At 43.6% G+C, this 25415-nt stretch overlaps 4 non-coding genes across 4 annotated transcripts; all 4 read left to right on the top strand.

The window, feature by feature from the left end:
* Positions 1–8853: 8853 nt before the first annotated feature.
* Positions 8854–8925, top strand: TRNAP-CGG (transfer RNA proline (anticodon CGG)). The gene has a single exon. It is a non-coding gene; the product is annotated as a tRNA-Pro (tRNA).
* Positions 8926–9814: 889 nt separating this feature from the next.
* Positions 9815–9886, top strand: TRNAP-CGG (transfer RNA proline (anticodon CGG)). Its single transcript has one exon. It is a non-coding gene; the product is annotated as a tRNA-Pro (tRNA).
* Positions 9887–14711: 4825 nt separating this feature from the next.
* Positions 14712–14784, top strand: TRNAP-CGG (transfer RNA proline (anticodon CGG)). The gene has a single exon. It is a non-coding gene; the product is annotated as a tRNA-Pro (tRNA).
* Positions 14785–20297: 5513 nt separating this feature from the next.
* TRNAP-CGG (transfer RNA proline (anticodon CGG)) lies at positions 20298–20370 on the top strand. The gene has a single exon. It is a non-coding gene; the product is annotated as a tRNA-Pro (tRNA).
* Positions 20371–25415: the final 5045 nt, after the last annotated feature.

Genomic DNA, 25415 nt, shown 5'->3' with positions numbered 1-25415 from the left:
TTTGGAACGGCACCGCCAATTCAGGTGGAGCCTGAAGCATCTTCAGTTGGATGACGGTACCACCCTCGACGATAGCCTCCGTGTGCGGGGCGAAGTCTTCCGCTATTTTAGTGATCTTTAACGGCGAGCTCCTTGCGATGATTCCAATACGGATCACTTTACGTCCTTCGTCAGGGACCGGCTGACACCTGACGACAGGCATATGTGTGACGGCCCTGTTACGTGGCCAGACCTTACAGCCGCCTTACGCGCGATGGCCGTTGGTTGTAGCCCTGGCACGGATGGGCTCACCGTCCGGTTTTGGCGGTTCGTCTTACCACTAATTAAGGACGAATTCTTGCGCCTTTTGATTGAAATCCATACAACGGGTCGGCTACCCCGGTCCATGACGCATGGTATGGTGGTTTTATTGCCGAAGGAGGGGGACCCTTCGCTTTTTCGTAATTGGAGGCCGATAACGCTGTTAAATACGGATCGAAAGCTCATTGCAAAGGTGTTTGCCTCTCGACTCTCGTTGATCGCGCCGTTTGTCATTTCACCTTGTCAAACGGGCGCTATTCGTGGGCGCGACGTGTCTACGACGACTCGGTACGTGAGCGATGTGATGTCGTACTTACATCTGAAAACCCATTCCGGTATGCTATTGAAGATGGACCTGAAAAAAGCGTTTGATTTTGCGGAATGGACCTTTCTGCTTCGCACACTTGCCTCGTTTGGTTTTGGCCCCCTGTTTCTGAAATGGATGAAAATTTTTCTCAGAAGCAGCAGTACCACTATCAAAGTTAATGGCTTTCTCATCGACTTCTTCAGACTGGGCCGATCCATTCGGCAAGGCTGCCCGTTGCTGTATGCTTTTTCCAAGGAACCCCTATGCTTAGCTCTCGATCAGTGCCCAAGTATTGACCGCATCCGGGTTAAAAAATACTGACAACCCAGTGTTGTTTCCACACGTTGACTATAACACTTTGTTATTTGTATCTATGTCCGCCATATCGCACGTCGTTCGGCGTTATGAGGAGTATGGCCTGGCTTCCGGTGCTAAAATAAACATTGACAAGAGTTCCGGCCAATGGATTGGGTCCTGGGCCACTAACGCGGCGACCACCATTTTAGGCGTAGCCGTTTCATCTTATCCCCGTAAGTTTTTAGGAGTTCATTTAACCCACGATGTGACTTTGTCGAATTACCTGAATTGGGATGATAAACTCCCCGGGTTTATATTGCTCCTTCGTGCCTGGAAACGCCGCCAGTTGACCGTTATAGGCAAGATACTTATCCTCAATTGTCTTGTCGCATCAAAACTTTGGCATTTGGCGAGGGTTCTTCCTTGCCCTGAGTCCTTCCTATCCGAATTGAAAAAGCTGTTTGTGGAGTTTATTTGGGGCTCAACTTACCACGCTATTGACTACGTTACTCTTACACGTCCCAGGTCCGAGGGTGGCTTTGGACTGGTGGATGTTGCTTTCAAATGTCAAGCCTTCCGCCTGCATGAGGCATATGGTCTTCTATTGGACAAGTTGCCCCCTTACGGCCGGGCCATTCATATCTTACTGCTTAAGGAATATGGTGGTGGGCCTATTCCTTGGTACCACGCCTTTCGATTACCATTTCGACATATGCCTAGCTGCCACGCCGCCTCGTTATGGCGAAATATTGAGCAGTTGGTAGTCGTTTTTGCAAAATCGGAACTTGCACGTCGCACCGGTCACCAACCCTCTTGAATAACCCCTCTTCTTTAATTCTCGCATGCCACTGCCTCCTACTTTGGTCGCGAGCGTGTCGTACTGGCTCGCGCTGGGTTCCGCACCCTTCGCGACATCCACTATGGTGTCGTACCGGGCTTCTTACCACCTGCCGCTTTTTCGGAAAAATGTTTTCTGAGTGATCCCTACACGGAGGTTCCGACGCCTCGGATGCACCGCTTATATGACGCAATAAAGACCAGTTTTCCTCCCGAGTGGGTACGCCTCTTCTTGCGTCCGGCGTCTTCTCTGGACCCGCAATGCTTTAAGGCACTGTTAATTTCGGGTGATAGCACGACGCGTCCGATCTCGGTTGAATCCGTTGGTTCCTTGTATCGCGCGCTCCCCCCACCTTCGAATCTTCGGGCGAGAACAGAACAGACATCTGGGTCCGGGGCTATCGACTTGTAACTTGAAGATCCTTCACCAAGGCTTGCCGGTGAAATCGCGGATGGTTCACGCGGGGCTGGTTCCGGACGCTACGTGCATCTTTTGCCACAGCGAGAATGAGACGGTTGACCATTTGTTCCTTAACTGTCCAAAGTCCCGTTCCCTTTGGGAGTCAATTTTCAATGCATTTTGTGTTTATACTTTTGATCCTGAGTTTAAATTTGATTGTACCAGATATAACTTAGTAATTTTTCATTGTTACGCGTCTACGAACGATAAACCTCTCTTATTTTGGCAGGCTGCCTTGTTGTTAATTAGTATTATTAAGTATGTATTATAGAAATATCGTTGTAAATTGGTTGTCAAAGCGGGCCTTGGTATCGTCCTGCCTTTTAGTGTTCCAGTCTTGCTTGCCAGGGTACGTTCCCTTGCTCACTAATATATTTCATTAATATTGCATCGTAACAAGTTTTCTAGCTTAGCTACTACCGTATCAAGGTTGCAGATCTTGTTTTAGTATTGGATGGTTAACTCCTTGACTTAATGCTGTAACTTAGCCCTTCTTTTAATTCAATTTAGCCGTTATAACCACTTACATATTCCATTGTAATGTTTTCGATGCTTTTGATATAAAAGAAAAAAATACTCGCTTAGGGTGCGAGGGGTCCCGGGTTCAAATCCCGCACGGACCCGATATTTTGCAGAAGCAATTTCGTTGTTATTTAAATGCAACTAATTACAGGGTAGGCCTATGAGTTGAGCTTGTTTCAGTTATATATGGTTCTTTGGTTTAGGGGTATGATACTCGCTTCAGGTGCGAGTGGTCCCGGGTTCAAATCTCAAACGGACCCAAAAATTTGCATTAGTTAATTAGATACTATTTATATGCAACAAATTATATTTTAGGCCTATTTGATGATCACGTTTCAGACTCATAAATGATCCGTTGGTTTAGGGGTATGATACCCGCTTCAAGTGCGAGTGGTCCCGGGTTCAAATCTCAAACGGACCCAACAACTTGCATAAGTCAATTAGTTACTATTTATATGCAACTAATTAAATTTTAGGCCTGTTTGCTGATCACGTTTCAGATTCATAAATCATCCGTTGGTTTAGGGGTATGATACCCGCTTCAGGTGCGAGTGGTCCCGGGTTCAAATCCCTGACGGACCCGGATTTTTGCAGAAGTAATTTAGTGAATAATTAAATGCAACTAATTACAGGGTAGACCTATGAGTTGAGCTTGTTTCAGGTACATATATGTATCGTTGGTTTAGGTGTATGGTACTCGCTACGGGTGCGAGTGGTCCCGGGTTCAAATCCTGGACGGACCCGAATTTTTGCAGAAGTAATTTAGTGAATATTTAAATGCAACTAATTACAGGGTTGACCTATGTGTTGAGCTCGTTTCGGGTACATATATGTATAATTGCTTTAGGTGTATGGTACTCGCTTCGGGTGCGAGTGTTCCCGGGTTCAAATCCCGGCAGGACCCGAATTTTTGCAGAAGTAATTTAGAGAATATTTAAATGCAACTAATTACAGGGTAGGCCTTGGAGTTGAGCTTGTTTCAGCTGCGTATATGGTCCGTTGGTCTAGGGGTGTGATACTCGCTTCGTGTGCGAGTGGTCACGTGTTAAAATCCCGGACGGGCCCGACTTTATGTAGAAGTAATTTAGTGAATATTTAAATGCAAATAATTAAAGGGTAGGCCTATGAGTTGAGCTTGTTCAGTTATATATGGTTCTTTGGATTAGGGGTATGATACTCGCTCCAGGTGCGAGTGGTCCCGGATTTAAATCTCAAACGGACCCAACAACTTGCATAAGTCAATTAGTTACTATTTATATGCAACTAATTAAATTTTAGGCCTGTTTGCTGATCACGTTTCAGATTCATAAATGATCCGTTGGTTTGGGGGTATGATACCCGCTTCAAGTGCGAGTGGTCCCGGGTTCAAATCCTAGACGGACCCGAGTTTTTGCAGAAGTAATTTAGAGAATATTTAAATGCAACTAATTACAGGGTAGACCTATGAGTTGAGCTTGTTTCAGGTACATATATGTATCGTTGGTTTAGGGCTATGAAAATTGCTTAGGGTGCGAGGGGTCCCGGTTTCAAATCCCGGACGGACCCGACATTTTGCAGAAGTAATTTCGTTATTATTTAATTGCAACTAATTACAGGGTAGGCTTATGAGTTGAGCTTGTTTCAGCTATATGTGGTGCTTTGGTTTAGGGGTATGATACTCGCTTCAGATGCGAGTGGTCCCGAGTTCAAATCTCAAACGGACGCAACAACTTGCATGAGTCAATTAGTTTCTATTTATATGCAACTAATTAAATTTTAGGCCTGTTTGCTGATCACGTTTCAGATTCATATATGATCCGTTGGTTTAGGGGTATGATACCCGCTTCAAGTGCGAGTGGTCCCGGGTTCAAACCTCAAACGGACCCAACAACTTGCATAAGTCAATTAGTTACTATTTATATGCAACTAATTAAATTTTAGGCCTGTTTGCTGATCACGTTTCAGATTCATAAATGATCCGTTGGTTTAGGGGTATGATACCCGCTTCAGGTGCGAGTGGTCCCGGGTTCAAATCCCTGACGGACCCGAATTTTTGCAGAAGTAATTTAGTGACTATTAAAATGCAACTAGTTAAATTGTAGGCCTATGAGTTTAGCATGTTTCAGTGAGATGCAGGTCCGTTGGTCTTGGGGTATGATGCTCGTTTCGGGTGCGAGTTTGGTCCCGGGTTCAAATCCCGGACGGACCCGAATTTTTGCAGAAGTAATTTAGAGAATATTTAAATGCAACTAATTACAGGGTAGGCCTTGGAGTTGAGCTTGATTCAGCTGCGTATATGGTCCTTTGGTCTAGGAGTGTGATACTCGCTTCGGGTGCGAGTGGTCGCGTGTTAAAATCCCGGACGGGCCCGACTTTATGCAGAAGTAATTTAGTGAATATTTAAATGCAAATAATTATAGGGTAGGCCTATGAGTTTAGGTTGTTTCAGGTGCATATGTGGATCGTTGGTTTAGGGCTATGATACTCGCGTAGGGTGCGAGGGGTCCCGGGTTCAAATCCCGGACGGAGCCGAGTTTTGCAGAAGTAACTTAGTGACTATTAAAATGCAACTAGATAAATTGTAGGCTTATGAGTTTAGCATGTTTCAGTGTCATGCAGGTCCCTTGGTTTAGGGCTATGATACTCGCTTAGGGTGCGAGTGTTCCCGGGTTTAAATCCCGGCCGGACCCGAATTTTTGAAGAAGTAATTTAGTGGATATTTAAATGCAACTAATTACAGGGTAGACCAATGAGTTCAGCTTGTTTCAGGTACATATGTGGGTCGTTGGTTTAGGGCTATGATACTCGCTTAGGGTGCGAGGGGTCCCGGGATCAAATCCCGGACGTACCCGATATTTTGCAGAAGAAATTTAGTGAATATTTAATTGCAACTAATTACAGGGTAGTTCTTGGAGTTGAGCTTGTTTCAGCTGAATTCATGGTCCGTTGGTCTAGGGCTATGATACTCGCTTCGGGTGCGAGGGGTCCCGGGTTCAAATCCCGGACGGAGCCGAGTTTTGCAGAAGTAATTTAGAGGATATTTAAATGCAACTAATTACAGGGTAGACCTATGAGTTGAGCTTGTTTCAGGTATATATATGGATCGTTGGTTTAGGGCTATGCCAATCGCTTAGGGAGCGAGGGGTCCCGGTTTCAAATCCCGGACGGACCCGACATTTTGCAGAAGTAATTTCGTTATTATTTAATTGCAACTAATTACAGGGTAGGCCTATGAGTTGAGCTTGTTTCAGCTATATATGGTTCTTTGGTTTAGGGGTATGATACTCGCTTCCGATGCGAGTGGTCCCGGGTTCAAATCTCAAACGGACGCAACAACTTGCATAAGTCAATTAGTTTCTATTTATATGCAACTAATTAAATTTTAGGCCTGTTTGCTGATCACGTTTCAGATTCATATATGATCCGTTGGTTTAGGGGTATGATACCCGCTTCAAGTGCGAGTGGTCCCGGGTTCAAACCTCAAACGGACCCAACAACTTGCATAAGTCAATTAGTTACTATTTATATGCAACTAATTAAATTTTAGGCCTGTTTGCTGATCACGTTTCAGATTCATAAATGATCCGTTGGTTTAGGGGTATGATACCCGCTTCAGGTGCGAGTGGTCCCGGGTTCAAATCCCTGACGGACCCGAATTTTTGCAGAAGTAATTTAGTGACTATTAAAATGCAACTAGTTAAATTGTAGGCCTATGAGTTTAGCATGTTTCAGTGAGATGCAGGTCCGTTGGTCTTGGGGTATGATGCTCGTTTCGGGTGCGAGTTTGGTCCCGGGTTCAAATCCCGGACGGACCCGAATTTTTGCAGAAGTAATTTAGAGAATATTTAAATGCAACTAATTACAGGGTAGGCCTTGGAGTTGAGCTTGATTCAGCTGCGTATATGGTCCTTTGGTCTAGGAGTGTGATACTCGCTTCGGGTGCGAGTGGTCGCGTGTTAAAATCCCGGACGGGCCCGACTTTATGCAGAAGTAATTTAGTGAATATTTAAATGCAAATAATTATAGGGTAGGCCTATGAGTTTAGGTTGTTTCAGGTGCATATGTGGATCGTTGGTTTAGGGCTATGATACTCGCGTAGGGTGCGAGGGGTCCCGGGTTCAAATCCCGGACGGAGCCGAGTTTTGCAGAAGTAACTTAGTGACTATTAAAATGCAACTAGATAAATTGTAGGCTTATGAGTTTAGCATGTTTCAGTGTCATGCAGGTCCCTTGGTTTAGGGCTATGATACTCGCTTAGGGTGCGAGTGTTCCCGGGTTTAAATCCCGGCCGGACCCGAATTTTTGAAGAAGTAATTTAGTGGATATTTAAATGCAACTAATTACAGGGTAGACCAATGAGTTCAGCTTGTTTCAGGTACATATGTGGGTCGTTGGTTTAGGGCTATGATACTCGCTTAGGGTGCGAGGGGTCCCGGGATCAAATCCCGGACGTACCCGATATTTTGCAGAAGAAATTTAGTGAATATTTAATTGAAACTAATTACAGGGTAGTTCTTGGAGTTGAGCTTGTTTCAGCTGAATTCATGGTCCGTTGGTCTAGGGCTATGATACTCGCTTCGGGTGCGAGGGGTCCCGGGTTCAAATCCCGGACGGAGCCGAGTTTTGCAGAAGTAATTTAGAGGATATTTAAATGCAACTAATTACAGGGTAGACCTATGAGTTGAGCTTGTTTCAGGTATATATATGGATCGTTGGTTTAGGGCTATGCCAATCGCTTAGGGAGCGAGGGGTCCCGGTTTCAAATCCCGGACGGACCCGACATTTTGCAGAAGTAATTTCGTTATTATTTAATTGCAACTAATTACAGGGTAGGCCTATGAGTTGAGCTTGTTTCAGCTATATATGGTTCTTTGGTTTAGGGGTATGATACTCGCTTCCGATGCGAGTGGTCCCGGGTTCAAATCTCAAACGGACGCAACAACTTGCATAAGTCAATTAGTTTCTATTTATATGCAACTAATTAAATTTTAGGCCTGTTTGCTGATCACGTTTCAGATTCATATATGATCCGTTGGTTTAGGGGTATGATACCCGCTTCAAGTGCGAGTGGTCCCGGGTTCAAACCTCAAACGGACCCAACAACTTGCATAAGTCAATTAGTTACTATTTATATGCAACTAATTAAATTTTAGGCCTGTTTGCTGATCACGTTTCAGATTCATAAATCATCCGTTGGTTTAGGGGTATGATACCCGCTTCAGGTGCGAGTGGTCCCGGGTTCAAATCCCTGACGGACCCGGATTTTTGCAGAAGTAATTTAGTGAATATTAAAATGCAACTAATTACAGGGTAGGCCTTGGAGTAGAGCTTGTTTGAGCTGAATTCACGGTTCTTTGGTCTGGGGGTATAATACTCGCTTCGGGTGCGAGTGGTCCTGGGTTCAAATTCCTGACGGACCCGAGTTTTTTCAGAAGTAAATTAGTGAATATTAAAATGCAAATAGTTAAATTGTAGGCCTATGAGTTTAGTATGTTTCATTACCATGCAGGTCCGTTGGTCTAGGGGTATGATACTCGCTTCGGGTGCGAGAGGTCCCGGGATCAAATCCCGGACGCCCCGATATTTTGCAGAAGTAATTTAGTGAATATTTAAATGCAACTAATTACAGGGTAGACCTATGAGTTGAGCTCCTTTCGGGTACATATATGTATCGTTGGTTTAGGTGTATGGTACTCGCTACGTGTTCGAGTGGTCCCGGGTTCAAATCCTGGACGGACCCGAATTTTTGCAGAAGTAATTTAGTGAATATTTAAATGCAACTAATTACACGGTAGACCTATGAGTTGAGCTCGTTTCGGGTACATATATGTATCATTGGTTTAGGTGTATGGTACTCGCTTAGGGTGCGAGGGGTCCCGGGATCAAATCCCGGACGGACCCGATGTTTTGCAGAAGAAATTTAGTGAATATTTAATTGCAACTAATTACAGGGTAGGCGTTGGAGTTGAGATTGTTTCAGCTGCGTATTTGGTCCGTTGGTCCAGGGGTGTGATACGCGCTTCGAGTGCGAGCTGTCACGTGTTAAAATTCCGGACGGGCCCGACTTTATGTAGAAGTAATTTATTGAATATTTAAATGCATATAATTAAAGGGTAGGCCTATGAGTTGAGCTTGTTTCAGCAACATACATGGTCCGTTGGCCTAGGGGTATGTTACTCGCTTCGGGTGCGAGTGGTCCCGGGATCAAATCCCGGACGGACCCGAATTTTTGCAGAAGTAATTTAGAGAATATTTAAATGCAACTAATTACAGGGAAGGCCTTGGAGTTGAGCTTGTTTCAGCTGCGTATATGGTACGTTGGTCTAGGGGTGTGATACTCGCTTCGGGTGCGAGTGGTCGCGTGTTAAAATCCCGGACGGGCCCGACTTTATGCAGAAGTAATTTAGTGAATATTTAAATGCAAATAACTAAAGGGTAGGCCTATGAGTTGAGCTTGTTTCAGCTGAATTCATGGTCCGTTGGTCTAGGGGTGTGATACTCGCTTCGGTTGCGAGTGGTCCCGGGTTCAAATCCGGGACGGACCCGAATTTTTTGCAGAAGTAATTTAGTGAATATTTAATTGCAACTATTTACAGGGTAGACCTTGGAGTTGAGCTTGTTTCAGCTGAATTCATGGTCCGTTGGTCTAGGGCTATGATACTCGCTTAGGGTGCGAGGGGTCCCGGTTTCAAATACCGGACGGACCCGAATTTTTTGCAGAAGTAATTTAGTGAATATTTAAATGCAACTATTGACAGGGTACTCTTACGAGTTGAGCTTGTTTCAGTTACATACATGGTCCGTTGGTCTAGGGGTATCATACTCGTTTTCGGTGCGAGTGGTCCCGGGTTCCAATCGTGGACGGAGCCGAGTTTTTGCAGAAGAAATTGACTATTTAAACACAAATGGTAAAATTGTAGGCCTATGAGTTTAGCATGTTTCAGTGTCATACAGGTCCGTTGGTCTAGGGTTATGATACTCGCTTTGGGTGCAAGTGGTCCCGGGTTCAAATCCCGGACGGACCCGAGTTATGCAGAAGTAATTTATTGACTATTAAAATGCAAATAGTTAAATTGTAGGCCTATGAGTTTAGCATGTTTCAGTGACATGCAGGTCCGTTGGTCTAGGGGTATGATGCTCGTTTCGGGTGCGAATGGTCCCGGGTTCAAATCCCGGACGGACCCGAATTTTTGCAGAAGTAATTTAGTGAATATTTAATTGCAACTAATTACAGGGTAGGTCTTGGAGTTGAGATTGTTTCAGCTGAATTCATGGTCCGTTGGTCTAGGTGTATGATACTCGCTTCGGGTGCGAGTGGTCCCGGGTTTAAATCCCGGCCGGACCCGAATTTTTACCTCTCCGAGTGACGTATGTCACGGAGAGGTTCTAATTTCAACGTGTCTGTGTGTCTGTCTGTCCGTTGTTACACCCACGTGACCGCGTTCGCAGTTTGCAAATCGGAGCAAACGTGTATTTACAGTCCCGGAAATTGTATTCGACTTACAGGCTATTACTCCATTGCCTGTTTAACAATTCTGTTCATTTGTCCACCCCACATGGACACCAGTCTGAACTTATTGTCTTCTAAACACCACCATCTTCTAGTCTTTCGCCCATTCCACATGGACACCAGTTTGTACTTACTGGCTTCTAAACACCACCACCTTCTCGTCTTTGTCCATTCCACATGGACACCAGTCTGTACTTACTGGCTTCTAAACACCACCATCTTCTATTCTTTGTCCATCCCACATGGACACCAGTCTGCACACCTGGCTTCTAACACCACCATCATCCTTAAGATTAAGACATACGCGGCGATCGGCTAGGGTTACGAGAAACTTTTAGCCTTGCATTGGCGGGGTCTTCCGCCAAGGTTCACGCAATTGCGATGTTCTTATCCATAGCTGCGATTCGAAACCCTTATATACTACCTATTTTAGTAAGGCGAAGCAGCAGTCATATCCTTCAATTCAAACGTCAATATTAGTCAAGTCTCTCAAGTTTGTTTAATTATTCTTTATTAAAACGATGTAACGCACAATAAGGCGAACAACTAACGAAGAAAATATTTAATATTAATTATATTTATTTTAATATTTAAGATAATCTCTTTTCTCAATTCAAAATTAATACGGAAAGAGTTAAAAAGCAGTCTATTTTTTTGTCTGTGTGTGTCTGTCCGTTGTCACACTAGTGCGCCGAGTTAGCTGTTCGCTTTGTTTTGATGTGTTAAGAAATCCTACAGAACCTTAATATTCACTTTTTCCATAATATAAAGAGAATATGTGGAAATCGTTTTCGTAGTTACGATGCATTTACTACTTTTGTAGCTTTAAAGCTCTGTTTCATTTTGATATTCCAAGGATGTTTTTTAATATTATTATTTGAAATGGCTGTTTATATATTACTTAAGCTATACTACATCAGTATATAGAATAATCCTTGGTTCAGTTTTTTCATGAAGAAAGCTAAGGCCTGGATTCTGTCTGGTAAATCAAGTTCGATCCGCAATAGGCTTAGTGAACCAAAGAGTAAATAATTCAGACCTGAGGTGGAGTAAACATTGGGTTTTGATTATCGTGTCTGTAATGAAGGGACATTAACGGTTCAGAGTGAGCCGAAAATTAAATACACGTTTAACTAATCAGATTTAGATTTTACAACAGAAGAAAGCATCATGGTAGCAATTAGATCAGTGAAAGGGCTAATCGTTATCGTGTCATAGCTTTGAAGTGTTCATTCTTGTTGAAGATTAAAATAATTTAAAATAATTATTTTTATTTAAATATTAAAGATAATCTTGTTTCTCAACTCAAAATTAATACGGAAAGAGTTAAAAAGCAGTCTATGTTTTTGTGTGTGTGTGTCCGTCCATTGTTACACTAGTGCGTCGCGTTAGCAGTTAGCCTTGTGTTGATGTGTTAAGAAATCATACAGAACCTTAATATTCCCTTTTTCCATAATATAAAGTGAATATGTGGAAGTATTTTTCGTAATTATGATGCATTTGTACTTTTGTAGCTTTAAAGCTCTGTTTCATTTTGATATTTCAAAGATTTTTTTTAATATTGTTATTTGAAATGGCTGTTTATATATTATTTAAGCTATACTACATCTGTATATAGAATAAGTCTTGGTTTAGTGATTTCATGAAGAAAGCTAAGACCTAGACTCCGGCGGGTATATTAAGTATCATCCGCAATAGGCTTAGTGAAACAAAGAGTAAATAATTGAGGCCTGAGGTTAAGTAAACTTTGGGCTTTGATTTTCGTGTCTGAAATGAAGAGACATCAACGGTTCAGAGTGAGCCGAAAGTTAAATACACTATTAAATAATAAGGTTAAGGTTTTATAATAGAAGAAAAGATCATGGTGGCAATTCGAATAGTAAAAGGGCTAATGGTAAACGGGTAGTAGCTACAGACTTTTTATTCTCTTTATCGTGCGCATTGACTATCAGTGCGTCTAGCTACAATTTAGCTTTGGTGTTATTTAACGTTAACATTCATGTTGGCAAACTAAGAATATTGTTGAGGTGAGACGAGACGATAGTGTTTACACTGCAAACCAGTTGTGAATGTAGCTATCAGAATATACGGTAAACAGCTGAAGCGTAGACTTCATTTCCTGATCTTTTCCCCATTGACTGATTTCCATGTGTCCAAGATTTATCCTTATTGGATGTAAAATGTCGTCTGCTTTACTGTATATTCGCTATGCTTGGAATACTGCTTCAATATTTCGAAAATTTTTACTTCAAAAAAGAGAAATAATTCCATATCTAGGTAAATAAGTTTGTAGTAGTAGACCTCTAGACTCGGAGAGGTAATATTTTGGTTTTCCCAACTTGTTGAAGAAGTAATTTAGTGGATATTTAAATGCAACTAATTACAGGGTAAACCAATGAGTTCAGCTTGTTTCAGGTACATATATGGGTCGTTGGTTTAGGGCTATGATACTCGCTTCGGGTGCGAGGGGTCCCGGTTTCAAATCCCGGACGGATCCGAATTTTTTGCAGAAGTAATTTAGTGAATATTTAAATGCAACTATTGACAGGGTAGTCTTACGAGTTGAGCTTGTTTCAGTTACATACATGGTCCGTTGGTCTAGGGGTATCATACTCGTCTTGGGTGCGATTGGTCCCGTGTTCAAATCCCGGACGGAGCCGAGTTTTTGCAGAAAAAATTGACTATTTAAACATAAATGGTAAAATTGTAGGCCTATGAGTTTAGCATGTTTCAGTGTCACACAGGTCCGTTGGTCTAGGGGTATGATGCTCGCTTTGGGTGAAAGTGGTCCCGGGTTCAAATCCCGGACGGACGCGAGTTTTGCAGAAGTAATTGGTGACTATTAAAATGCAAATAATTATAGGGTAGGCCTATGAGTTGAGCTTGTTTCAGGAACATGCATGGTCCATTGGCCTAGGGGTATGTTACTCGCTTCGGGTGCGAGCGGTCCCGGTTCAAAGCCCGGACGGATCCTAATTTTTGCAGAAGTAATTTAGTGAATATTTAAATGCAACTAATTACAGGGTAGACCTATGAGTTCAGCTTGTTTTAAGTACATATATGGACCGTTGGTTTAGGGCTATGATACTCGCTTAGGGTGCGAGGGGACCCGGGATCAAATCCCGGACGGACCCGATATTTTGCGGAAGTAATTTAGTGAATTATTAATTGCAACTAATTTCAAGGTAGACCTATGAGTTCAGGTTGTTTCATGTACATATATGGATCGTTGGTTTAGGGGTATGATACTCGCTCAGGGTGCGAGGGGTCCCGGGTTCCAATCCAAGACGGAACCGAGTTTTGCAGAAGTAAATTAGTGACTATTAAAATGCAAATAAATAAATTGTAGGCCTATGAGTTTAGTATGTTTCATTGCCATGCAGGTCCGTTGGTCTAGGGGTATGATACTCGCTTCGGGTGCGAGAGGTCCCGGGATCAAATCCGGGACGCCCCGATATTTTGCAGAAGTAATTTAGTGAATATTTAATTGCAACTAATTACAGGGTAAACCAATGAGTTCAGCTTGTTTCAGGTACATATATGGGTCGTTGGTTTAGGGCTATGATACTCGCTTCGGGTGCGAGGGGTCCCGGTTTCAAATCCCGGACGGATCCGAATTTTTTGCAGAAGTAATTTAGTGAATATTTAAATGCAACTATTGACAGGGTAGTCTTACGAGTTGAGCTTGTTTCAGTTACATACATGGTCCGTTGGTCTAGGGGTATCATACTCGTCTTGGGTGCGATTGGTCCCGTGTTCAAATCCCGGACGGAGCCGAGTTTTTGCAGAAAAAATTGACTATTTAAACATAAATGGTAAAATTGTAGGCCTATGAGTTTAGCATGTTTCAGTGTCACACAGGTCCGTTGGTCTAGGGGTATGATGCTCGCTTTGGGTGAAAGTGGTCCCGGGTTCAAATCCCGGACGGACGCGAGTTTTGCAGAAGTAATTGGTGACTATTAAAATGCAAATAATTATAGGGTAGGCCTATGAGTTGAGCTTGATTCAGGAACATGCATGGTCCATTGGCCTAGGGGTATGTTACTCGCTTAGGGTGCGAGGGGACCCGGGATCAAATCCCGAACGGACCCGATATTTTGCGGAAGTAATTTAGTGAATTATTAATTGCAACTAATTTCAAGGTAGACCTATGAGTTCAGGTTGTTTCATGTACATATATGGATCGTTGGTTTAGGGGTATGATACTCGCTTAGGGTGCGAGGGGTCCCGGGTTCCAATCCAAGACGGAACCGAGTTTTGCAGAAGTAAATTAGTGACTATTAAAATGCAAATAAATAAATTGTAGGCCTATGAGTTTAGTATGTTTCATTGCCATGCAGGTCCGTTGGTCTAGGGGTATGATACTCGCTTCGGGTGCGAGAGGTCCCGGGATCAAATCCGGGACGCCCCGATATTTTGCAGAAGTAATTTAGTGAATATTTAATTGCAACTAATTTCAGGGTAGGTCTTGGAGTTGAGCTTGTTTCAGCTGAATTCATGGTCCGTTTGTCTAGGGGTATGATGCTCGCTTCGGGTGCGAGTGGTCCCGGGTTCAAATCCCGGACGGAGCCGAGTTTTGCAGAAGTAATTTAGTGACTATTAAAATGCAACTAGTTAAATTGTAGGCCTATGAGTTTAGCATGTTTCAGTGTCATGCAGGTCCGTTGGTCTAGGGGTATGATACTCGCTTCGGGTGCGAGTGGTCCCTGGTTCAAATCCCGGAACGACCTGAATTTTTGCAGAAGTAATTTAGTGAATATTGAAATGCAACTATTGACAGGGTAGTCTTACGAGTTGAGCTTGTTTCAGTTACATACGTGGTCCGTTGGTCTAGGGGTATCATACTCGTCTTGGGTGCGACTGGTCCCGTGTTCAAATCCCGGACGGAGCCGCGTTTTTGCAGAAAAAATTGACTATTTAAACATAAATGGTAAAATTGTAGGCCTATGAGTTTAGCATGTTTCAGTGTCATACAGGTCCGTTGGTCTAGGGGTATGATGCTCGCTTTGGGTGCAAGTGGTCCCGGGTTCAAATCCCGGACGGGCGCGAGTTTTGCAGAAGTAATTGTTGACTATTAAAATGCAAATAATTATAGGGTAGGCCTATGAGTTGAGCTTGTTTCAGGAACATACATGGTCCGTTGGCCTAGGGGTATGTTACTCGCTTCGGGTGCGAGCGGTCCCGGTTCAAAGCCCGGACGGACCCTAATTTTTGCAGAAGTAATTTAGTGAATAATTAAATGCAACTTATTACAGGGTAGACCTATGAGTTCAGCTTGTTTTAGGTACATATATGGACCGTTGGGTTAGGGCTATGGTACTCGCTTAGGGTGCGAGGGGACCCGGGATCAAATCCCGGACGGACCCGATATTTTGCGGAAGTAATTTAGTGAATTATTAATTGCAACTAATTTCAAGGTAGACCTATGAGTTCAGGTTGTTTCATGTACATATATGGATCGTTGGTTTAGGGGTATGATACTCGCTTAGGGTGCGAGGGGTCCCGGGTTCAAATCCAAGACGGAACCGAGTTTTGCAGAAGTAAATTAGTGACTATTAAAATGCAAATAAATAAATTGTAGGCCTATGAGTTTAGTATGTTTCATTGCCATGCGGGTCGGTTGGTCTAGGGGTATGATACTCGCTTCGGGTGCGAGAGGTCCCGGGATCAAATCCGGGACGCCCCGATATTTTGCAGAAGTAATTTAGTGAATATTTAATTGCAACTAATTTCAGGGTAGGTCTTGGAGTTGAGCTTGTTTCAGCTGAATTCATGGTCCGTTTGTCTAGGGGTATGATACTCGCTTCGGGTGCGAGTGGTCCCGGGTTCAAATCCCGGAACGACCCGAATTTTTGCAGAAGTAATTTAGTGAATATTGAAATGCAACTATTGACAGGGTAGTCTTACGAGTTGAGCTTGTTTCAGTTACATACGAGGTCCGATGGTCTAGGGGTATCATACTCGTCTTGGGTGCGATTGGTCCCGTGTTCAAATCCCGGACGGAGCCGAGTTTTTGCAGAAAAAATTGACTATTAAACATAAATGGTAAAATTGTAGGCCTATGAGTTTAGCATGTTTCAGTGTCATACAGGTCCGTTGGTCTAGGGGTATGATGCTCGCTTTGGGTGCAAGTGGTCCCGGGTTCAAATCCCGGACGGACGCGAGTTTTGCAGAAGTAATTGGTGACTATTAAAATGCAAATAATTATAGGGTAGGCCTATGAGTTGAGCTTGTTTCAGGAACATACATGGTCCGTTGGCCTAGGGGTATGTTACTCGGTTCGGGTGCGAGCGGTCCCGGTTCAAAGCCCGGACGGACCCTAATTTTTGCAGAAGTAATTTAGTGAATAATTAAATGCAACTAATTACAGGGTAGACCTATGAGTTCAGCTTGTTTAAGTACATATATGAACCGTTGGTTTAGGGCTATGATACTCGCTTAGGGTGCGAGGGGACCCGGGATCAAATCCCGGCCGGACCCGATATTTTGCGGAAGTAATTTAGTGAATAATTAATTGCAACTAATTACAGGGTAGACCAATGAGTTCAGCTTGTTTCAGAAACATATATGGATCGTTGGTTTAGGGCTATGATACTCGCTTACGATGCGAGGGGACCCGGGATCAAATCCCGGCCGGACCCGATATTTTGCGGAAGTAATTTAGTGAATAATTAATTGCAACTAATTACAGGGTAGACCAATGAGGTCAGCTTGTTTCAGAAACATATATGGATCGTTGGTTTAGGGCTATGATACTCACTTACGGTGCGAGGGGTCCCGGGTTCAAATCCCGGACGGACCCGATATTTTGCGGAAGTAATTTAGTGAATAATTAAATGCAACTAATTACAGGGTAGACCTATGAGTTCAGCTTGTTTTAGGTACATATATGGACCGTTGGTTTAGGGCTATGATACTCGCTTAGGGTGCGAGGGGACCCGGGATCAAATCCCGGACGGACCCGATATTTTGCGGAAGTAATTTAGTGAATAATTAATTGCAACTAATTACAGGGTAGACCTATGAGTTCAGGTTGTTTCATGTACATATATGGATCGTTGGTTTAAGGGTATGATACTCGCTTAGGGTGCGAGAAGTCCCGGGTTCAAATCCAAGACGGAGCCGAGTTTTGCAGAAGTAAATTAGTGACTATTAAAATGCAACTAGTTAAATTGTAGGCCTATGAGTTTAGTGTGTTTCATTGCCATGCAGGTCCGTTGGTCTAGGGGTATGATATTCGCTTCGGGTGCGAGAGGTCCCGGGATCAAATCCCGGACGCCCCGATATTTTGCAGAAGTAATTTAGTGAATATTTAATTGCAACTAATTTCAGGGTAGGTCTTGGAGTTGAGCTTGTTTCAGAAACATATATGGATCGTTGGTTTAGGGCTATGATACTCGCTTACGGTGCGAGGGGTCCCGGGTTCAAATCCCGGACGGACCCGATATTTTGCGGAAGTAATTTAGTGAATAATTAAATGCAACTAATTACAGGGTAGACCTATGAGTTCAGCTTGTTTTAGGTACATATATGGACCGTTGGTTTAGGGCTATGATACTCGCTTAGGGTGCGAGGGGACCCGGGATCAAATCCCGGACGGACCCGATATTTTGCGGAAGTAATTTAGTGAATAATTAATTGCAACTAATTACAGGGTAGACCTATGAGTTCAGGTTGTTTCATGTACATATATGGATCGTTGGTTTAAGGGTATGATACTCGCTTAGGGTGCGAGAAGTCCCGGGTTCATATCCAAGACGGAGCCGAGTTTTGCAGAAGTAAATTAGTGACTATTAAAATGCAACTAGTTAAATTGTAGGCCTATGAGTTTAGTGTGTTTCATTGCCATGCAGGTCCGTTGGTCTAGGGGTATGATATTCGCTTCGGGTGCGAGAGGTCCCGGGATCAAATCCCGGACGCCCCGATATTTTGCAGAAGTAATTTAGTGAATATTTAATTGCAACTAATTACAAGGTAGACCAATGAGTTCAGCTTGTTTCAGAAACATATATGGATCGTTGGTTTAGGGCTATGATACTCGCTTACGGTGCGAGGGGTCCCGGGTTCAAATCCCGGACGGAGCCGAGTTTTGCAGAAGTAATTTAGTGACTATTAAAATGCAACTAGATAAATTGTAGGCTTATGAGTTTAGCATGTTTCAGTGTCATGCAGGTCCCTTGGTTTAGGGCTATGATACTCGCTTAGGGTGCGAGGGGTCCCGGAATCAAATCCCGGACGGACCTGATTTTTTGCAGAAGTAATTTAGTGAATATTTAATTGCAACTAATTACAGGGTAGGTCTTGGAGTTGAGCTTGTTTCAGCTGAATTCATGGTCCGTTTGTCTAGGGGTATGATACTCGTCTTGGGTGCGATTGGTCCCGTGTTCAAATCCCGGACGGAGCCGAGTTTTTGCAGAAAAAATTGACTATTTAAACATAAATGGTAAAATTGTAGGCATATGAGTTTAGCATGTTTCAGTGTCATACAGGTCCGTTGGTCTAGGGTATGATGCTCGCTTTGTGTGCAAGTGGTCCCGGGTTAAAATCCCGGACGGTCGCGAGTTTTGCAGAAGTAATTGGTGACTATTAAAATGCAAATAATTATAGGGTAGGCCTATGAGTTGAGCTTGTTTCAGGAACATACATGGTCCGTTGGCCTAGGGGTATGTTACTCGCTTCGGGTGCGAGCGGTCCCGGTTCAAAGCCCGGACGGACCCTAATTTTTGCAGAAAACTTTTAGTGAATAATTAAATGCAACTAATAACAGGGTAGACCTATGAGTTCAGCTTGTTTTAGGTATATATATATGGACCGTTGGTTTAGGGCTATGATACTCGCTTAGGGTGCGAGGGGACCCGGGATCAAATCCCGGACGGACCCGATATTTTGCGGAAGTAATTTAGTGAATAATTAATTGCAACTAATTACAGGGTAGACCAATGAGTTCAGCTTGTTTCAGAAACATATATGGATCGTTGGTTTAGGGCTATGATACTCGCTTACGGTGCGAGGGGTCCCGGGTTCAAATCCCGGACGGATCCGAATTTTTTGCAGAAGTAATTTAGTAAATATTTAAATGCAACTATTGACAGGGTAGTCTTACGAGTTGAGCTTGTTTCAGTTACATACATGGTCCGTTGGTCTAGGGGTATCATACTCGTCTTGGGTGCGATTGGTCCCGTGTTCAAATCCCGGACGGAGCCGAGTTTTTGCAGAAAAAATTGACTACTTAAACATAAATGGTAAAATTGTAGGCCTATGAGTTTAGCATGTTTCAGTGTCATACAGGTCCGTTGGTCTAGGGGTATGATGCTCGCTTTGGGTGCAAGTGGTCCCGGGTTCAAATCCCGGACGGACGCGAGTTTTGCAGAAGTAATTGGTGACTATTAAAATGCAAATAATTATAGGGTAGGCCTATGAGTTGAGCTTGTTTCAGGAACATACATGGTCCTTTGGCCTAGGGGTATGTTACTCGCTTCGGGTGCGAGCGGTCCCGGTTCAAAGCCCGGACGGACCCTAATTTTTGCAGAAGTAATTTAGTGAATATTTAAATGCAACTAATTACAGGGTAGACCTATGAGTTCAGCTTGTTTTAGGTACATATATGGACCGTTGGTTTAGGGCTATGATACTCGCTTAGGGTGCGAGGGGACCCGGGATCAAATCCCGGACGGACCCGATATTTTGCGGAAGTAATTTAGTGAATAATTAATTGCAACTAATTACAGGGTAGACCTATGAGTTCAGGTTGTTTCATGTACATATATGGATCGTTGGTTTAGGGGTATGATAGTCGCTTAGGGTGCGAGAAGTCCCGGGTTCAAATCCAAGACGGAGCCGAGTTTTGCAGAAGTAAATTAGTGACTATTAAAATGCAACTAGTTAAATTGTAGGCCTATGAGTTTAGTGTGTTTCATTGCCATGCAGGTCCGTTGGTCTAGGGGTATGATACTCGCTTCGGGTGCGAGAGGTCCCGGGATCAAATCCCGGACGCCCCTATATTTTGCAGAAGTAATTTATAAATATTTAATTGCAACTAATTTCAGGGTAGGTCTTGGAGTTGAGCTTGTTTCAGCTGAATTCATGGTCCGTTTGTCTAGGGGTATGATACTCGCTTCGGGTGCGAGTGGTCCCGGGTTCAAATCCCGGACGGAGCCGAGTTTTGCAGAAGTAATTTAGTGACTATTAAAATGCAACTAGTTAAATTGTAGGCCTATGAGTTTAGCATGTTTCAGTGTCATGCAGGTCCGTTGGCCTAGGGGTATGTTACTCGCTTCGGGTGCGAGCGGTCCCGGTTCAAAGCCCGGACGGACCCTAATTTCTGCAGAAGTAATTTAGTGAATAATTAAATGCAACTAATTACTTGCATCTGACGTATGTGCACGTATAGGCCTCATGTTAATACGTAACAATGCTAAACTAGTCCTAACAAGTTAAGACAGAGGCTTAGTCTTTTAGAAGGAAACGTAACCAGAAAGTTAAAGTTTTAAGCAACTTAAATGCTGTCGGGTCCTGGCAAGCCCGCCAATTATTTCCCCCTGTAATCGATTCACTTCAAAAGTGGGTGAACAGGTTGAAATAATGAGACCAAGCATTACTATCTTAATCTCAGTTTAATAACCAGGTCCTTTCTGGTACGTTTAACATACAAAATAAATAATTGATAAGTACATAATAATAATAAAAAATGACTTATATATTTACAATGCTTTAGTAATATTTAAGTATTTAAGTAGCGCCAGTAAATAGGGTTCGATTATATAGCAAAGATTTACTCTCTTACCAAGTTGTATAGAGCCATGAAAGTGTTCTACGTGTTGTCTCTAATAACGCGGCGCGAACTGGTTAAGATGTAGGTTCGGGCAAGAACGAGTTTGTCAAACTGGACAAAAACGCGAGCAAGCTTTGATACAAGCTAGCTAACTTGACACTTAAACAGATGTTAGTTTAAGGGAGAGAACTACCGAACTCCACTACTTAACTAGACGACTACTAACTGTTAACTACTAAAGACTAATGTGAACTGCCAGCCGAACTGCATGGCAACCCTGACTTTATATATCCCACGGACAGGCCTTCAAGTAGTGCAATAGAACGCCACCTATCTGGCTATTGAGAAACTATGAGTCAATAGGCTTTATGCAAAAGATTATGAGCCTGAACGGTAAGACACTAAAGTGGGTTTCTCTTTAACAATTTAATGTGTGTGTTGTTTATGTTTTGGTGAAGGTTCATGTAGCTGATCCGCTACAATCTTGAACCATATTCGTCGGTTAATAATAATTACACCTTCGACACTAATTATAATTATTAATACGATAACGGCAAAAAATCAATTTTCTTTATAATGATGGGATAAAAGGGTTCAATATCTCAGCCCCCAAACTACGAAAGGCTTCCCAAAAATTCAACAATGAATCTCCTAAATTAAAGCAATCGAATGATTGAGTAAATTAATTGGTGATATTTTGGAAGAGTTTGACCGTTTAGCTGGCGTGATATTCAACTTTATCATCCCCCATTGGTTTTGAAATTGATAAAGTTAATTAATTGTTATAATAAATCCTTATAATTAGATTAGAGTAAATATTATAATTAGCGTTCAAGTTTTTTAATTACATTTGCAAATTTAAGCTGAGTGATTTTTGATTCTGCCAGTTAGTTCATAGGTCTGAATCTGTTTTTTTTCGCATAGCGAGTCCGGCGGAATGTTTCGTTCCTATTTCGGGTTAGTTTGGCCAAACTGCTGCCGCGTTCTGTCAGATTGACGTCGGTCGTCAATTTGTCGTTGTTATTTGACGTCGTATAGGCCTTTCCTATAATGGGGGTAGTAAAACTGTACCAGTCCAGAAAGAACATATTATTTTGTTTTAAAAAGGACTATCACTGTTTTACTATTTTGTGTTGCTTAAACTCTGTAGTGCGGCAGCTCTGTTGCCAAGAGTTTTTGGTTACCTTGCTTTGGTCATGATGACGACTAGGGCCTGGGCTGCCAATGTTTTTTTCCTAACCTCAGTGTTAGCTTTAAGATTTTTTGTGTATGCTAGATGGCGACATAGTCGCCGCGCCAAGTCCCCTTTGGTCAAAGGGCCGATAACCTCTGAGTAGCTTTCATTCCCTTCCCCCTTTTTTTTGGGTTGAGCGGGGATGACCCTTTCTCTTTTTTCTCGCGTATATTTTTTGGGACCCTCGCTCTCTCGCTCCCGGACTTTGCAACGATGCAGTCGCGTTCTACCTTGTAACCTGAATTCGAATTATTAAACTTAATTTCTTTCTTTAAACAATTCATCTTGTCGCTCTTCCATTCATTTAAATATGAACCCTGACATACGTATAAACAACGCTTACATCTCAGAAGTGGGATTATAACTTAAAAACGCCGAAATTGAACGAGATGAATTAGGATTACACGAGGTTAGGCTTAGCGAAATTTTTGGCTCGAACGCCATGACGATAGCCTTAATCGAGAGCACGATCACCACGAAGTACTGTAATTAAAGCTGGGCTTAATTACATACTTATAGGGAGATACGAACGCAATTAGGTGACGATCCACCTTTGCAAACTTCTCTCGACCACGAGGTCCGCGAATCGAGACCGCCATCATCGACGTATCGATGATAAGAACATAATTCATGCCGGAGACTGTAGAAGGTTGCCCCCACGTAAGACGGAGCACTAGGATAGCCAATTCCGCGCAAGAAATCTGCCACGAGTGTAGGAGGGCCTTGGCTCAACGACAAAACGACGAAACGTTTTACAACGCGAGAGACGACGAAGGCTGTCCTACCGCGAACGGACTTTTCCACGAACCCGAGGTTGAAACCTACGACGACGAGGGTACAATGGCTGACGGTAACGGCGAAGGTGTACCAGCGGGATATATTTCCCTCGCGGGATTCGAAGAATCCATCAAGGCGGCCGTAGCGGCGGCGGTTCAACAGACGTTAGAGGCGACTGCTCAGCGTGCGACACCGGCTAGCGAACGTAGCCCGGTTAACGCTTCAGAAGCTGCCAAGTTGATACCGGAGTTCGACCCCATAGAAGCCCCTCATCAGGATGTCTCGATGTGGATTAAAAAAGTCGATGATTCCGCCCGAGCCTACGGATGGTCGGATAGTTTAACCGTAAGCTGTGCCCTACCTAAATTAAGAGGGACGGCCAAGGTTTGGTTCGAGTCACTCGACGTAGTGGTACGAACATGGCCCGAGTGGAAGGAACTGTTAGTCGAATGGTTCCCTCCCGCCAAGAGCTCGCAACGATTATATCGCGAGATGGAGAGACGCGTGAGACGTGCAGGAGAAAGCGTAGAAATATACTATCATGATAAGATCGCAAAAGCTAGGCTTTGTGGACTATCTGACGAAGCGATGATAGAATATTTAATCACCGGACTTAATGACGACTCATTAATTACGGCTTTATCGGTACGCGATTTCACAAGACCTCCAGAACTATTGTTGTGCGTTAAACAACTCGAAGAGCGTTTACAAAGTCGCGGACGAAATCAAAACAAGAACTCTAACGAACGAACGCGTTATAATGAATCGTCCAAGGACACCCACGGTCGTAACGGGAAAACTTCCGGATTTGAATCGCGTAGTACGGTTTCAAATAACGAGTATAAAAGATCCGGAAATGGACAAAATCGACCCCGCGTAAATGAGAAAGGGGAATACCTTTGCTTTAACTGTAGAGACTATGGACATTTCTCAAGAGACTGCCCAAAACCGCCGAGAAAAGACCGATGTACCATTTGTCAAAGAACCGGACACGAATCCAGTCAATGTAGCCGAAAAACGCCGTCGAATGGAGCGTCTAGCGACGCGCTACATGTTGAAAGTAGAAAAGCTGACGCCGATGGCAACGTAAAATATTTCATGGACGCTTTGGTTGATGGACAACCGATGAAAGCCTACGTCGATTTAGGCAGCAAATGCGTGACGGTGCGCCGAAGTAGCGCCGGTCAACTACGGCTACGAGTGAGAGAAACCGATAACGATTTCTTCATAGGTGGCTACGGCTCCGGTCGTACGAAGCCCGAGGGGGTTTGCAACTTGACTCTAACAGTGGACCAAGCTTCGGCTGAGGTAGAGGCGTACGTGGTACCCGATAACGTTCAATCGATACCTGTCATGATAGGGCAGCCGTTTACCGAACAACCACACGTGGTGGTTGTCAAACGAAAGAATGCCTTGAGAATTTTCGAGGAGCGACCCGAGAACTGTGAGGGAGACGACCGCTTGAAAAATCTGACGATTCCGGATTTACCCGAGCCAACGGTTAATTTGTGGGCGCGAGCCGCTACCGTGATCCCTCCAAATTACGTCGGCTTTATCGACGTGATCTCCCGAGACGAGCTTAAAAACGGGACCGATTTATATATAGAATCATCGGTTCGTATGATTCCCGGAAACGAGTACTGTCTACCGCGAACGGTCTGTTCCCTCGAACGGGATGGCGCGACTACGATGCCGATTTTTAACGTATCGGATAAAGAGCTAATAATTGAAGCGGGGCGAAAAATGGCGCGCGCCGAGATTTGTGTACGCGAAACCGGTCCCACGAGAGAGGTCCTTAATACGAAGCCGATCGCGCTACCGCCACTTCCCGCCGAAAACGTAATTGCGGGCGAAAATCTCTCCATCGGTACTATAGAGCGATTGCACGGATTATTGAACGAATACCGAGATTGTTTCGCTAACGATCTAAGCGAACTCGGACGGACGGACAAAGCTGTCATGAATATAGAGCTTACGTCAAATGAACCGGTCACGTACAGACCCTATCGATTGTCATTCGCTGAACGAGACCGCGTTAGAAAAAAAATATCGGAACTTTTAGCGGCCGGAATTATCGAGGAGTCGGACTCTCCATACTCGAGTCCCATTCTTATCGTCAAGAAGAAGACGGGGGACGAACGTTTGTGCATTGACTTTCGCGCGTTGAATAAGATCACGAAAAAGAACGCGTACCCTCTGCCGCTAATCGACTCACAACTCGAACGTTTGAGTGGAAATAAGCTTTTCACTAGCCTTGACATGATGTCCGGCTATTATCAAATTCCATTGAGCGAAGAATCAAAGGAAAAGACCGGGTTCGTAACACCCGACGGACACTACCAATTTGTAGTAATGCCTTTTGGACTCTCCAACGCTTGCGGAGTGTTTCAGAAAATGGTAAATTCTGTGTTGGGATCGCTA

The sequence above is a fragment of the Phalangium opilio genome, unplaced genomic scaffold, assembly GCF_054372755.1.
Source record: "Phalangium opilio isolate 3A_F unplaced genomic scaffold, DU_Popi_V2 ptg000225l_1, whole genome shotgun sequence".
NCBI lineage: Eukaryota > Metazoa > Arthropoda > Arachnida > Opiliones > Phalangiidae > Phalangium > Phalangium opilio.
The sequence above is the reverse complement of the archived record's forward strand: the minus strand, read 5'-3'. Positions and strand labels throughout refer to the sequence as shown.